This window comes from Balaenoptera borealis, assembly GCF_965194805.1.
Source record: "Balaenoptera borealis genome assembly, chromosome: 4".
In the NCBI taxonomy this organism is placed as follows: Eukaryota; Metazoa; Chordata; class Mammalia; order Artiodactyla; family Balaenopteridae; genus Balaenoptera; species Balaenoptera borealis.
The window spans coordinates 29,908,429-29,923,134 of record NC_138861.1 but is presented as its reverse complement, the minus strand read 5'-3'; positions in this window follow the sequence as shown (position 1 = coordinate 29,923,134).

Genomic DNA, 14,706 nt, shown 5'->3' with positions numbered 1-14,706 from the left:
TATATGCTGTCTACAAGAGACCCACTTCAGACCTAGGGACACACACAGACTGATAGTGAGGGGATGGAAAAAGATATTCCATGCAAATGGAAATCAAAACAAAGCTGGAGTAGCAATTCTCATATCAGACAAAATAGACTTTAAAATAAAGACTATTACAAGAGACAAAGAAGGACACTATATAATGATCAAGGGATCGATCCAAGAAGAAGATATAACAATTGTAAATATTTATGCACCCAACATAGGAGCACCTCAATACATAAGGAAAATACTAACAACCATAAAAGGGGAAATCGACAGTAACACAATCATAGTAGGGGACATTAACATCCCACTTTCACCAATGGACAGATCATCCAAAACGAAAATAAATAAGGAAACACAAGCTTTAAATGATACATTAAACAAGATGGACTTAATAGATATTTATAGGACATTCCACCCAAAAACAACAGAATACACATTTTTCTCAAGTGCTCATGGAACATTCTCCAGGATAGATCATATCTTGGGTCACAAATCAAGCCTTGGTAAATTTAAGAAAATTGAAATCGTATCAAGTATCTTTTCTGACCACAAAGCTATGAGCCTAGATATCAATTACAGGAAAAGATCTGTAAAAAATACAAACACATGGAGGCTACACAATACACTACTTAATAACGAAGTGATCGCTGAAGAGATCAAAGGGGAAATCAAAAAATACTTAGAAACAAATGACAATGGAGACACAACGACCCAAAACCTATGGGATGCAGCAAAAGCAGTTCTAAGAGGGAAGTTTATAGCAATACAAGCCTACATCAAGAAACAGGAAACATCTCGAATAAACAACCTAACCTCGCACCTAAAGCAATTAGAGAAAGAAGAACAAAATACCCCAAAGCTAGCAGAAGGAAAGAAATCATAAAGATCAGATCAGAAATAAATGAAAAAGACATGAAGGAAACAATAGCAAAAATCAATGAAACTGGGGCTTCCCTGGTGGCGCAGTGGCTGGGAGTCTGCCTGCCAATGCAGGGGACGCGGGTTCGAGCCCTGGTCTGGGAGGACCCCACATGCCGCGGAGCAGCTAGGCCCGTGAGCCACAACTACTGAGCCTGCGCGTCTGGAGCCTGTGCTCCGCAACAAGAGAGGCCATGACAGTGAGAGGCCCACGCACCGTGATGAAGAGTGGCCCCCATTTGCCGCAACTAGAGAAAGCCCTCGCACAGAAACGAAGACCCAACATAGCCAAAAATAAAATAAATAAATTAAAAAAAAAAAATCAATGAAACTAAAAGCTGGTTCTTCGAGAAGATGAACAAAATTGATAAACCATTAGCCAGACTCATCAAGAGAAAAAGGGAGAAGACTCAAATCAATAGAATTAGAAATGAAAAAGGAGAAGTAACCACTGACACTGCAGAAATACAAAAGATCATGAGAGATTACTACAAGCAACTCTATGCCAATAAAATGGACAACCTGGAAGAAATGGACAGATTCTTAGAAATGCACAACCTGCTGAGACTGAACCAGAAAGAAATAGAAAATATGAACAGACCAAATCACAAGCACTGAAATTGAAACTGTGATTAAATATCTTCCAACAAACAAAAGCCCAGGACCAGATGGCTTCACTGGCGAATTCTATCAAACATTTACAGAAGAGCTAACACCTATCCTTCTCAAACTCTTCCAAAATATAGCAGAGGGAGGAACACTCCCCAGCTCATTCTACGAGGCCACCATCACCTTGATACCAAAACCAGACAAAGATGTCACAAAGAAAGAAAACTACAGGCCAATATCACTGATGAACATAGATGCAAAAATCCTCAACAAAATACTAGCAAACAGAATCCAACAGCACATTAAAAGGATCATACACCATGATCAAGTGGGGTTTATTCCAGGAATGCAAGGATTCTTCAATATACGCAAATCAATCAAAGTGATACATCGTATTAACAAATTGAAGGAGAAAAACCATATGATCGTCTCAATAGATGCAGAGAAAGCTTTCGACAAAATTCAACACCCATTTATGATAAAAGCCCTGCAGAAACTAGGAATAGAGGGAACTTTCCTCAACACAATAAAGGCCACCTATGACAAACCCACAGCCAACATTGTCCTCAATGGTGAAAAACTGAAACCATTTCCACTAAGATGAGGAACAAGACAAGGTTGCCCACTCTCACCATTATTATTCAACAGAGTTTTGGAAGTGTTAGCCACAGCAATCAGAGAAGAAAAAGAAATAAAAGGAATCCAAATCAGAAAAGAAGAAGTAAAGCTGTCACTGTTTGCAGATGACATGATACTATACATAGAGAATCCTAAAGATGCTACCAGAAAACTACTAGAGCTAATCAATGAATTTGGTAAAGTAGCAGGATACAAAATTAATGCACAGAAATCTCTTGCATTCCTATACACTAATGATGAAAAATCTGAAAATGAAATTAAGAAAACACTCCCGTTTACCATTGCAACAAAAAGAATAAAATATCTAGGAATAAACCTACCTAAGGAGACAAAAGACCTGTATGCAGAAAATTATAGGACACTGATGAAAGAAATTAAAGATGATACAAATAGATGGAGAGATATACCATGATCTTGGATTGGAAGAATCAACATTGTGAAAATGACTCTACTACCCAAAGCAATCTACAGATTCAATGCAATCCCTATCAAACTACCAATGGCATTTTTCACAGAACTATAAGAAAAAATTTCACAATTTGTATGGAAACACAAAAGACCCCGAATAGCCAAAGCAGTCTTGAGAACGAAAAATGGAGCTGGAGGAATCAGGCTCCCTGACTTCAGACTATATTACAAAGCTACAGTAATCAAGACAGTTTGGTACTGGCACAAAAACAGAAACATAGATCAATGGAACAGGATAGAAAGCCCAGAGATAAACCCACGCACATATGGTCACCTTATCTTTGATAAAGGAGGCAAGCATATACAGTGGAGAAAAGACAGCCTCTTCAATAAGTGGTGCTGGGAAAACTGGACAGCTACATGTAAAAGAATGAAATTAGAACACTCCCTGACACCATACACAAAAATAAACTCAAAATGGATTAAAGACCTAAGTGTAAGGCCAGACACTATCAAACTCTTAGAGGAAAACATAGGCAGAACACTCTATGACATAAATCGCAGCAAGATCCTTTTTGACCCAGCTCCTAGAGAAATGGAAATAAAAACACAAATAAACAAATGGGACCTAATGAAACTTAAAAGCTTTTGCACAGCAAAGGAAACCATAAACAAGACCAAAAGACAACCCTCAGAATGGGAGAAAATATTAGCAAATGAAGCAACTGACAAAGGATTAATCTCCAAGATTTACAAGCAGCTCATGCAGCTCAATAACAAAAAAACGAACAACCCAATCCAAAAATGGGCAGAAGACCTAAATAGACATTTCTCCAAAGAAGATAGACAGATGGCCTACAGACACATGAAAGAATGCTCAACATCCTTAATCTTTAGAGAAATGCAAATCAAAACTACAATGAGGTATCATCTCACACCGGTCAGAATGGCCATCATCAAAAAATCTAGAAACAATAAATGCTGGAGAGGGTGTGGAGAAAAGGGAACACTCTTGCACTGTTGGTGGGAAGGTAAACTGATACAGCCACTATGGAGAACAGTATGGAGGTTCCTTAAAAAACTAAAAATAGAACTACCATACGACCCAGCAATCCCACTACTGGGCATATACCCTGAGAAAGCCATAATTCAAAAGAGTCATGTACCAAAATGTTCATTGCAGCTCTATTTACAATAGCCAGGACATGGAAGCAACCAAAGTGTCCATCATCAGATGAACGGATAAAGAAGATGTGGCACATATATACAATGGAATATTACTCAGCCATAAAAAGAAATGAAATGGAGGTATTTGTAATGAGGTGGATGGAGTTAGAGTCTGTCATACAGAGTGAAGTAAGTCAGAAAGAGAAAAACAAATACAGTATGCTAACACATATATATGGAATCTAAGGAAAAAAAAAAAAGGACACGAAGAACCTAGTGGCAAGATGGGAAAAAAGACACAAACCTACTAAAGAATGGACTTGAGGATATGGGGAGGGGGAGGGGTGAGATGTGATAGGGTGAGAGAGTATCATGGACATATATACACTACCAAATGTAAAATAGATAGCTAGTGGGAAGCAGCCGCATAGCACAGGGAGATCAGCTCGGTGCTTTGTGACCATCTAGAGGGGTGGGATAGGGAGGGTGGGAGGGAGGGAGACACAAGAGGGAAGAGATATGGGAACATATGTATATGTATAACTGATTCACTTTGTTATAAAGCAGAAACTAACACACCATTGTAAAGCAATTATACTCCAATAAAGATGTTATAAAAAAAAAATCATTAAGTGGAACAAAATGGAACAAGGAAGAAGACACATTTCAACACAATAAAAATCTATAATGATACAGGTAAAGCACTAGGAACTTTGACTTCGCTGAAAAATGTATTACTGCAAAAACAAATTAGCCACAAAGAGAACAAGATGTTGCTATTACTTTGGAATAGGTCCTGAAAAAGTTTTTTTTGTTTTTGTTTTGTATCACGTATGTGTTTTTTTTAGTGTCTCGTGGTGTACTTAAATGTATACTTGGTAAAATTTCTATTCTAATTTCCTTTTCCTTCCTATTCATAATAAGCATTTTCGATACGTTTTCCTTGCCTTTGTCATTGTGGACTACACTGTCTTAAGTTGCATGGTGTTTAAAAGAGTGGGCTCTAGCTAGACTCAGAGCAAGGGTCAAAACTCAGCGTGCCACTTGCCGGATGTTTTGACCCTAAATTCTTTGTGTCTCTATTTCCACATCCTTACTTCCCTCCAGGATAGGACTAATTTTATAGGCTGTAGTGAGGATTACATGAGCCAAGACACATCAAGCCCTTAGTATACATAGTCAACACTCAATAAAAGTTATCAGTTATTAACACAACCAAACCCACCCTATGATATGCTTCTACTTCCAATTCATTGTGTGGTAACATATCCTACTCCACCTTCCAGCTCAGGGATTTTTAGAGGTTTTGGATACATTGATAATAAACACCTTTTACAGTTTTTTCAGAGAGTGGATGGTTATTTGAACATTTTCTAGTGCTGCTGTTTATGACTCAAGAAGCAAGGGGCACCTGGAAGTCCCTAATTTTCTTTCTTCAATAAACCTCTGTGGACTTAGACCAAGAAGTCAGCACCAAAACAAGCTGTAGATAGGGCTAAGAGCCTCTGCTCCAGGACCAGAATTCAGTCTGCTGCTTCAAGACCCTCTAAGAACTCTCTGAAATCCAGGACTCTGCATCCTATCAATCTGGAGCTATCCTTGCCTGGTCAGAATATCTCTTCCCCCATAAAACCAAGAGTTCTTACAGCCCTATTATACTGAGGCTTTTAGCTCCCCTCTTTCTCAACAGTTCCCCTTCGGGGTGGGATTTGGATCTTTCCTTTGTATAAGCAGAAGTCCTACTAAAATATTTTTCCTTAAACGAAGGAACAGTTTTCCTGAGTACTAAATTTTGCCAATAGTCTTGGTGCAATAGGTGCAGCCTGCAGGCAACTTTCAAAGAGCATATTTCTGATCCTGATACAAAGCATTCACATGCTGTTATTCCAGTCCTTACAGAAGAGAAGAGAAACCAAGAGGGGTTAATAATCATTTGTAACCTGGATTCTTGAATTATGCCAGCAGACATGGCAGGTAGACACAACTCAGTCTGACATGTCTGGAGAACTGCAGGCTATTTGGTACAGGTGGAAAGTGGGCTGTAATAGGGAAATGGAGCTAGGGGAGCAGGCAAGGGTCAAAGGATAGAGGACCATATATGTCATAACAAGAATTTGGACTTTATCTAGAAAACAGTCTTTCCAAATCTGGAGGCACATCAAAACCGTCTGAGAAGTTTTCTTTTGTTAATAGAATTTTTTCCAACTCCTATTCCAGACCTATAAAATCAGAATATTTACAGAGAAGGCTGCTCTGCTTTTTCTTAATCCAGGCCTGAACTCCCATTGTTTGCCACATCTCACTGGAACAGAAGTTGATATTAAAATAAAAATAGAAAAAGTTTACTAATTTTGAAAGTCCTGTAATGAAATTTCATGCTGAACATGAATTATATGGAAACATATTGCTGTTTAAGCATCTTAGTTGATCAATAATTATGTGTTTGATTGAGGTCTTTTCAGCACTTAGATATTGGTGAATATAATTATTCTATATTTATTTGTACTTTTTGATGATTTTCAAGTCTGCTCAAGTCTTTATTATGAGTTTATGTCATATTCATACATACATATACACATATGTATATATATATACACAAAAAGATCTGTTCTGCCTTATGATCAAGGACACTGATAAAAGAGAATGGAGAAAGGAGACCGGTACAGAGAAAGAGTGATATAAAATATAGAATATAATCAGATATTATAATACTGATTTCTCATAGTCCAAGACAGTGAGATGTAAAACTGGTATAATCCCTATGACCTGCTGCTGGAGCATCCTTAAGAGAAACATGATACAGTTCAAAGAGAGCTGTAGGATCTACTTCCACACTGAAAAGGTAGAACTGATCCTTAATGATTAAGCCAATTGGGATTGGAATTTCCAGTACATTCCAAAGCTTAGAAATAACCCAAAACACATAAAACCTGTCCTTTATCTTTTGCTCTCTATACAGTTCCTCAGTCATGAGTCGTGACAATTTGTCTCAGACATATCTTTCTCAGGATCACCTACAATCCACACCCATTGCAGCTGACTTACTTCAGGTTCTCATTTTCTCTCGCAAGACTTGGACAAGTCTTTCCACTGTACTTGTAGCCTTCAACGTCTTCCTATTGTGACCTTCTGTACGTTAGAATGGTATCTGGAAAACATGCTGATGGGGCGATTTCTAAAATGTAAGGAATCATATTGTGTTTATACTTAAAACTGCTGATTACTCCAAATTACTTTTTAGATCAAGTCCAAATTCCTTGACTTGGCATAGAAGGCTGTGCTAGGCCGTGACCAGTCTTTAACTCTGATAACTCAATAAGAAAAGGAAACCCAAAGAGTGTCATCAAGTTTCAGCTAGGATTGCATTACATGGGAGGAAATAAACCCTTGAGTGGTGACTTCTTCTCCCCTGCAGCCCAATGTGATAAAAGCTAGCAGCCTCTATAGTTTCCCTGCCACTCTGATGTTTTATTCCAAGGCCCACACTGCCCATCAATTTTCCGTAGGTCGGGGACCAGAGGCTAGTTACTCACTTGTTTCCTCATAATGTGCACTTTGCATGAATCATTTGCTGATATTGATCGTCTATTGAAGTAAAAGCAAATTTGAACATGATCTGAATGGTGATTCTCATCAATCATCAAATCCAGGCTAGCCCTTTCTAGTTGATCGAAGATCTTTGATGACCTAGAACCTGCTTACATTTATTGCAGACTTTTCCTTCCAAGTCTGCCACACCATACTTTAGTCCAGACACTCAAAACTACTTATAGTTCCCTCCAAACACAATACCCACGCAAGCCTCCCTGCTTTGTTCTTACAACCCCTGCTTTATCTAAATATAACTCATCTTTGAGGACTCAAACTCATGCATAATTCTTCCAAGAAGACTTCACAGATGCTCCCCTTCCCTTCCAGACTGGGATAGGCCTACTTCCAATCTGCTCCCATAGTGTCCAGTGATGGCTCTATCAGAACACTGGTCACCAGCTACTGAATGTCTTTACTTGTTGAATTCCCCATCTATACTCTAAAATCCTTGAGAGTGGGATGTAGTTTATTTATCTCGCATGCCCATGCTTAACACTGAATATACCTAACATATTCTCATGCTCAGTGATTATTTATTGAACTGAATTAGAGGGGTTTTTTTATTTGGAGGGAATGCAATTACAATGTTGGGTACTTGTGCTCTCTTTTAAGATATTAAAATAGTCGCAGTTTTCCCCAGAAGAAATACTACTGCAAAAAAGGAGACAAAAGTCTATTTTTATTCCCATTCAACTCTAGCCATTAAGAAAATCTCTTTGGAAGGTTCCCTAGATAATGATGATGATGACGATGATAACAGCTAACATTGACTGAGGATTTGTTATTTCCAGGCTAAGTATTTTTGGTCCATACCTTTTTTTAAGTGTCACAACAGTACAGGCAAGTATTGTTATAATCCCCATTTTACACGTGTGAAACACAGAGAGATTAAGTATTTGCCCCAACGCAGCTATCACGTCCATACAATGTGCTCTAGACATTCATCAGAGCATTTTCTAAAGAAGCGACCATGTAAAGATTACAAAGCTGAATACAACAGGGGCTCCTTAAATCACATTTGACCTCTAGTGGAAAGACATCACTGTATATGTTGGCTCTACCACCACAAAAGCCTTTGACAGCTTACTAGTGTAGCATCTTTTACTTGTGAGTACTCGGGGCACTCCTTGAAGGCGGGAAGCATACATGGACCAGTGTATTCCCCACTGGCCCTACTGTGAGCACACAGATTCTTGTGATATATTTGTTGGCTAACTGCCTATTGAAAGACCTTGAATGGTGGTCTCAACTACTTTATGCACAGCTCTCCTTATGGAAGCATATGTATTACCTTTATTCACAGAAGAGTGCAGTATGAGCACATTTTCTCTCTTCCAATTTTTTACTTACTCTTCAGTCGTCACACAGCTCCCTTGGCATACAGAATGGGCGTCATCACTTGATGTTCCATCTACCTCCTGCATTTTGGCTTAAACGGTATCATTATTCTCAGAGAAGAATAGATTTTTCCAATTAAGCTCTGGACAAATTAGCAATATATTTTACATAAGCCACTAAAACAGTATTATGCTTAGCTGCATTAGGCCACTTTGGTCCTGGATGAATTTCATAATGCTGCAAAATATTGCCTCTTCCTCCTGATTTTCTAACCAAGTAGTCCGCATCCTGTAGAGTTTATACCTAAGTATTACGAATCTTGAAGCAGTGTTCACTTATCTAGGTCTCAGAAATCTTTGGAGACTGGAAAAAAATGAGAGAGTAATTTTTTAACCTGTTTCCTTAATGAAACAGATTCTAATTTTGTTCTCGGCTGTGTAACATCTGAAAAACCCTCCTATCTAGCCTCATTCACCCAGTGGCTAACGTTATATCTAAATGCCCAGGCTAAAGCATATCCAAATCCTTGTGGATCCTGCTATGGTCCCAAGTAAATTGTGTCAGTTTAATTTGCATTACAGGAGAGTTCTATGGTCTCCTTTTCTTGTTTTGTGTTCAAAAAGAAAATGCCTTTTGCATGTTGGATGTGTACTTTCTGATGTTTGTTTCCCATTTGAGAAAAAACATAATGAGATTGCATTTGCACTAATTTTCATAAATAATAAGACCAAACTGTACTTGTCCCAAGACGTAGAATCAGGTGAAGTAGAAGACAGTACAATCTAGTCCTACCTATGATTGCATTTATCTATCAGGATTCACTTAAACCATGCAAAATAAAATATTTGTATTTCACACAGAGGCTTAGGGAAAAGTTAAGTTTAACTTTTGTTCGCTTCTTACAACTCTGAGACACTTCACTTCTGATTAAGCTGGACAAATTGCAAACCTTATGAAATAATTGGCATATAACACTATTAAGCTACTGTAATTAAATGTGTTTATTGTGTGATATTGGACAGGTCAGCTAACCTCTCTGTGCTTTGGTTTTCTCCCCTATAAAATTAGTTATTGAATTAGTCTATAAAAGTGACATTCTAGTGATCCCAGGTAGAACTCAAAAGCAAATGGATATTTGGAATGTGAAAAGAAAATTTTCAAACTACAGTTTTCTTTGGCAAGGCAGTATTGTATAATGGAAAGAACATTGATTTGTCACTTAACAATATGAATTTGATTTCCAAAATTGAAATGTACTAGCTATTTGATCTTGACCTCAGCTGTAAAATGAAGAAATAAACATTTATCCTGCATAGGTGTCATAAGCTTTAGAAGCAGCATGTGGAAACTGCTAGCATATAATAGATGCTCAATAATTGTAGTGCTCTGGGGTATAACAGAGCACTCTTCTCCATCACCCCTCCGTTCTTTCATACCTTCACCTGTGGTAGCAAAGTGGGTCTTTGCATAAGAGTTCATAGATGCTGTGAGATGAGAAGTGATGGATATTAGTAAAGGAATGGTACATTACTGCTCTATAAGTGACTCCTGAGAATTCCAAACAGCCCAAGCAAACTCTCACTAAGCATGAGTAACCATAACATGAGGGGCTAAAGATGAAGTCAGGGTACTAGTCTTCTGATTGGTACCTCCCAGGGTCAGCTCTGACCCATTTACTTTGACCATTTAAATAAGAACCAAAAAGCAGAGAAATAAAATGCAAAGAACAGAGAAGACCAACAAAAGTAAAGGACCTTTTAAACCTCATCTGAGGCCATTTCTGTTGGATTAATATGTGAGCTGCTAGTAGTTATTAAAATAAAATGTTATAGCACCTTCATGAATTCAAGTATCTATGTCATTTGCAACTAATAAGATTTTGTTTCTTCTTTAATGGATGAACCTACAGACCTTCCTAGGGATGTACAGTGACCCATCATTAAGAGGAGGAAAAAAAGAAAGATGACATTTGTGATCTTGTTAGTTTATGCACTGAAAGTGACCATCTGAAGAAGAGCCAGTCACCTCTCATGCAGAGAAAAATGGCAAATGACCTGTAATTCATAAGTTTGCTCTACATGTTGCTTCAATTTACTTTTATTTATTCATCGAGGCCTTTAATTCTAAATAGCCAACTTGGCAAAATCACTTGGAAGCTTAGCAGGCAACTCAGACCCACCTTGGCCAAAAGAGAACTATTGATATTCTGTCTCCACCAAACCTGCCCTGCTATAAGTCCTCCTCACTTCACTGAACAAGGAAAAAAAAAATCCCTAATTATCTCTTCTTGCTCTCTTTCTATCACACTATACATCCACTGCAACAGAGGCTGTGTCCATTCAATTTATAAAATGTATCCTGAATCTTGTACATCTCTCCATCTATACTATTTCCAAAATAATTCCAACCACCCCACTCTCTAGTTCATACCCCACATAAAAGTGATATTTAAAAAATGTAAATCAGATCATGCTGCTCTTAGTTTCTAACATTTCAATAGCTTCCCATCAAAATTAGAATAAACGTCAGACTTCTCACCATGGCCTTCAAAGCCCTAAGTCATCTGCTCCTTCCTTCCTCACTGACCTCATCTCCATCCTCTTCCCCACCCCCCAACCAAGCTTCAGTGGTCTTCTTTCTCGTTCTAAAAAGTGCCAAGTTTATTTCTGCTTTAAGGCCCTTACAGCGAATTCTTAGTCTGCATGGAGGGCCAGCTTCACAGGTGTATGGCCCTTGCAGTCACACGGAGCCCTGACATCAGAAGGGCCCCACTGTTGGTTTGATGCTCTGCTGTTGCCATCTCAAATATTTTTTAATAATTTCAATTTTTAACTTGTGTTTTATAAGTGAAATCCAATGGGACAGTGGAGCACTTGGGTGAGCAGAGAAAATACATGCAATATTTCCATCACTCATCACCACCTCATTTGCATATGGCGTTTGCAATGTCCCATGAGCAAAGAATTCTGGTGGACCTACTATGTGTAGGAGTTCCTTGTGACTCAGAGTGAGTACAAAGTGAGCATTTTATGTCCAGAACTGAGTAAGAAGGGGCACCGACAACTCTGAGAGGCCACACCTTCTATTGAGAACCAGAACTCGCTTCAAACATAGAAAGGAAGCAATGCTGTTCTAAGAAACATGAATGATCAAAGAGCCCTAACATAACCCTTCTTGTTCATGTAACTTCTCAGTATTAGCTAACCACCTACACTGAAAATGATGACATAGACAGAGAAAGATAGGGCAACCAGAATTCATTTTCGCATTTTCATTTAGTCCTTCCTTACTCATAAAGAAGCTCAAGGTAGAGAGTGTTGATAGAATGTATGCCTATGGAGAAGTGAAATTTAAGACACTGGGTCAGTTTTGTACAATGTTTCTGGTAAAAATGAAAAACATAGGTATGTACAAGCTATGAAATTAAAAACTGTAATTTTGGGGATGCCACCTATGAGTTCAATGCTCTTATTTTTGCACCGAAAACTAGTACTGCACAATACAAAGATGAATGGTAAGGTTCACGCTAATAATTTGACATTTTAATTCTCCCTGCTTAAAATAACATTAATAATATTAATATAACAAATTAAAAAATAATAGGATAAGTGAAGAGAAACACCACAGAAAAAATGAGAAAGCTTTATATTTTAGTACTCTTAATGGTATTTTTTTTCTGTTTTTAGAACAAGGGATCATACATTTTCTTTTTGCAATGGACCCTGCAAATTCTGTAGTCAGCTCTGCTGGCATGGAGTGTTCTTCCCCTGTCCCCAGCTTCAGAAAGCTGATTCATGTCAGCTTCTTTGAGAAGCCTCCCCTCACCCACCAATCAAAATTAGTCACCAAGTACTCTGCATAAAGTTATGTAGGAATGCTTGTACATTTCTAGCTGTCCGTCTGCATCCTACCTCTGTAGGAGCAGAACTTTGGCTTTCCTGTTCCCTACTTACCTTTAGGGGTAAGAACAGTGTCTGACATTTACTAGGCATTTAATAAATATCTGTGCAATGAGTGAATGAATGAATCTAATGATTACTACCTTATCCAATTTAAAATAAACCTTTATAAAGTTACAGTGTAATTTAAAAAACCACTTGCACTATTTTAAATGTTTTCACTATTTAAAAAATTTAGAAGGGCAAAAAAATAAATAAACAAATTATGAACCAAAGAGAACCACAGAAAGCTGGTGACATTGATTTTCAGCATATTTTATACAATATGGCTATTAAAAATAATGGTGTTGAAATAATACTTTTATACTTTAAAGAAGCTTTCATTTCCAAATAATCTCTCATTTAAAGGCTGCCTATAAATGACCAGCTATAGGTGTCAAGAAACTATTAGATCACTCTTTTTTTAAGTATTATTTTAAAATAATTTCCTCATAAAACATCTAGAATAGAGAAGGCTGGTGGGCTTCATCTTGTATGTAATGCTGCAGAATAGGAAATAGTTGCCTGCAAGATTATGTTAAAAAGAAGAGGAATCTTTTGCCTTAATCTCTGGAATAGACTGCCCTGGCTGATTAATGCTGTCTTTATGGGTGTAGAAATGGGGAGTGGGGACATGCATGCTCTGTATCTACCATCTTCATCCCGAGATACTCTGAAATAGGCATGGTATAAACCTACAAGGCTTTCAGCTTTTCTGGCCTAGAATAAAAGTGTACATTTTTTGTGCTACCAAGGCAACAATTTGGCCTTAGGCAACACTGAAAATAACTATAAATGATAATAAGAAATCAAAATTCTGCAGAACATGAAACTATGTCACCCTGTGATTTGTTATGAAATAGAATTTCTGTAGAGCCGAAAAATACAGCTACACCTAATGGTTGTTAATACAAAAAATATTTTCATCTTTAACAAGATGAGATATAACTTTTTGGAGGGAGATATTGATATATTTGATATATTTGGAATACAAAGGTAAGTAAATATTAATGTACTATATATTATAAAAAGCATTTGGTTGCTTTTTGTATAAAGGATTAGAATGTAATCTAGTAAAAGTCTTTGCAAAATATTTCTGGCTGTCAGGACTTATAACAAATTTTTTGCTGTCTTTAATTGTACTGTCTACACCAAAGACAGAATAAAATGGTTTTTGTTTTCCTATTCATCACTAGTGCTGCATGACAAAGGTTTGGGGATGATCACATAGTTATGCATGTTTCAGGTACTCCAAGGAGATATTTATGATACAATAATATATTCCTAGTAAATATATAAAATGTCATAGGTAACTATAAAATGAGGATGTAAAGGAATACCACCAACAACTTTACGTACATAAATTAGACAATCTACTTGAAATGGACCAAGTCCTCGGAAAGCAAAACTGGTTCAACACTCAAAAATCAATTGATATATTACATCACATTAACAGCTTACGAAGAAAAGTCACATAACCATATGAACTGGTACAGAAAAAGCATTTTACAAGATTCAACACCTATTCATGATAAAAACTCTCAGAAAACTGGAAATAGAGGGGAATTTTCCTCCTAAGATCAGGAAGAAGGCATGGATTTCCCCTCTCACTACTTTAGTTCAACATAGTACTAGAAATTCTTGCTAGTACAAAAAGGCAAGAAAAAGAAACAAAAGGCATACAGATCAGGAAAGGTCTATCCCTATTTACAGATGGCATACAAATTCCAAGGAATCAATAACAAAAACTCTTAAAACTAAAAAGCAAGTTCACCAAGGTCACAGGATACAAGATTAACATATAAAAATAATTTTATTTCTATATACAAGCAACGTATATGTGAAAATCAAAATTTTAAATATAATACCATTTAAGGTTGCTCAAAAAGAATGAAATACTTAGGTAAATCTAACAAAATGCATAAAAGGCTTGAATGCTAAACTGCAAAATGTTGAGGGAAAGAAATCAAAGATAATCTAAATAAACAGAGAGACACTCTGTTCATGGATTGGAAGACTCAACATACTAAAATGTCAATTCTACTCCAGTTTGATATAGATGTTTAGC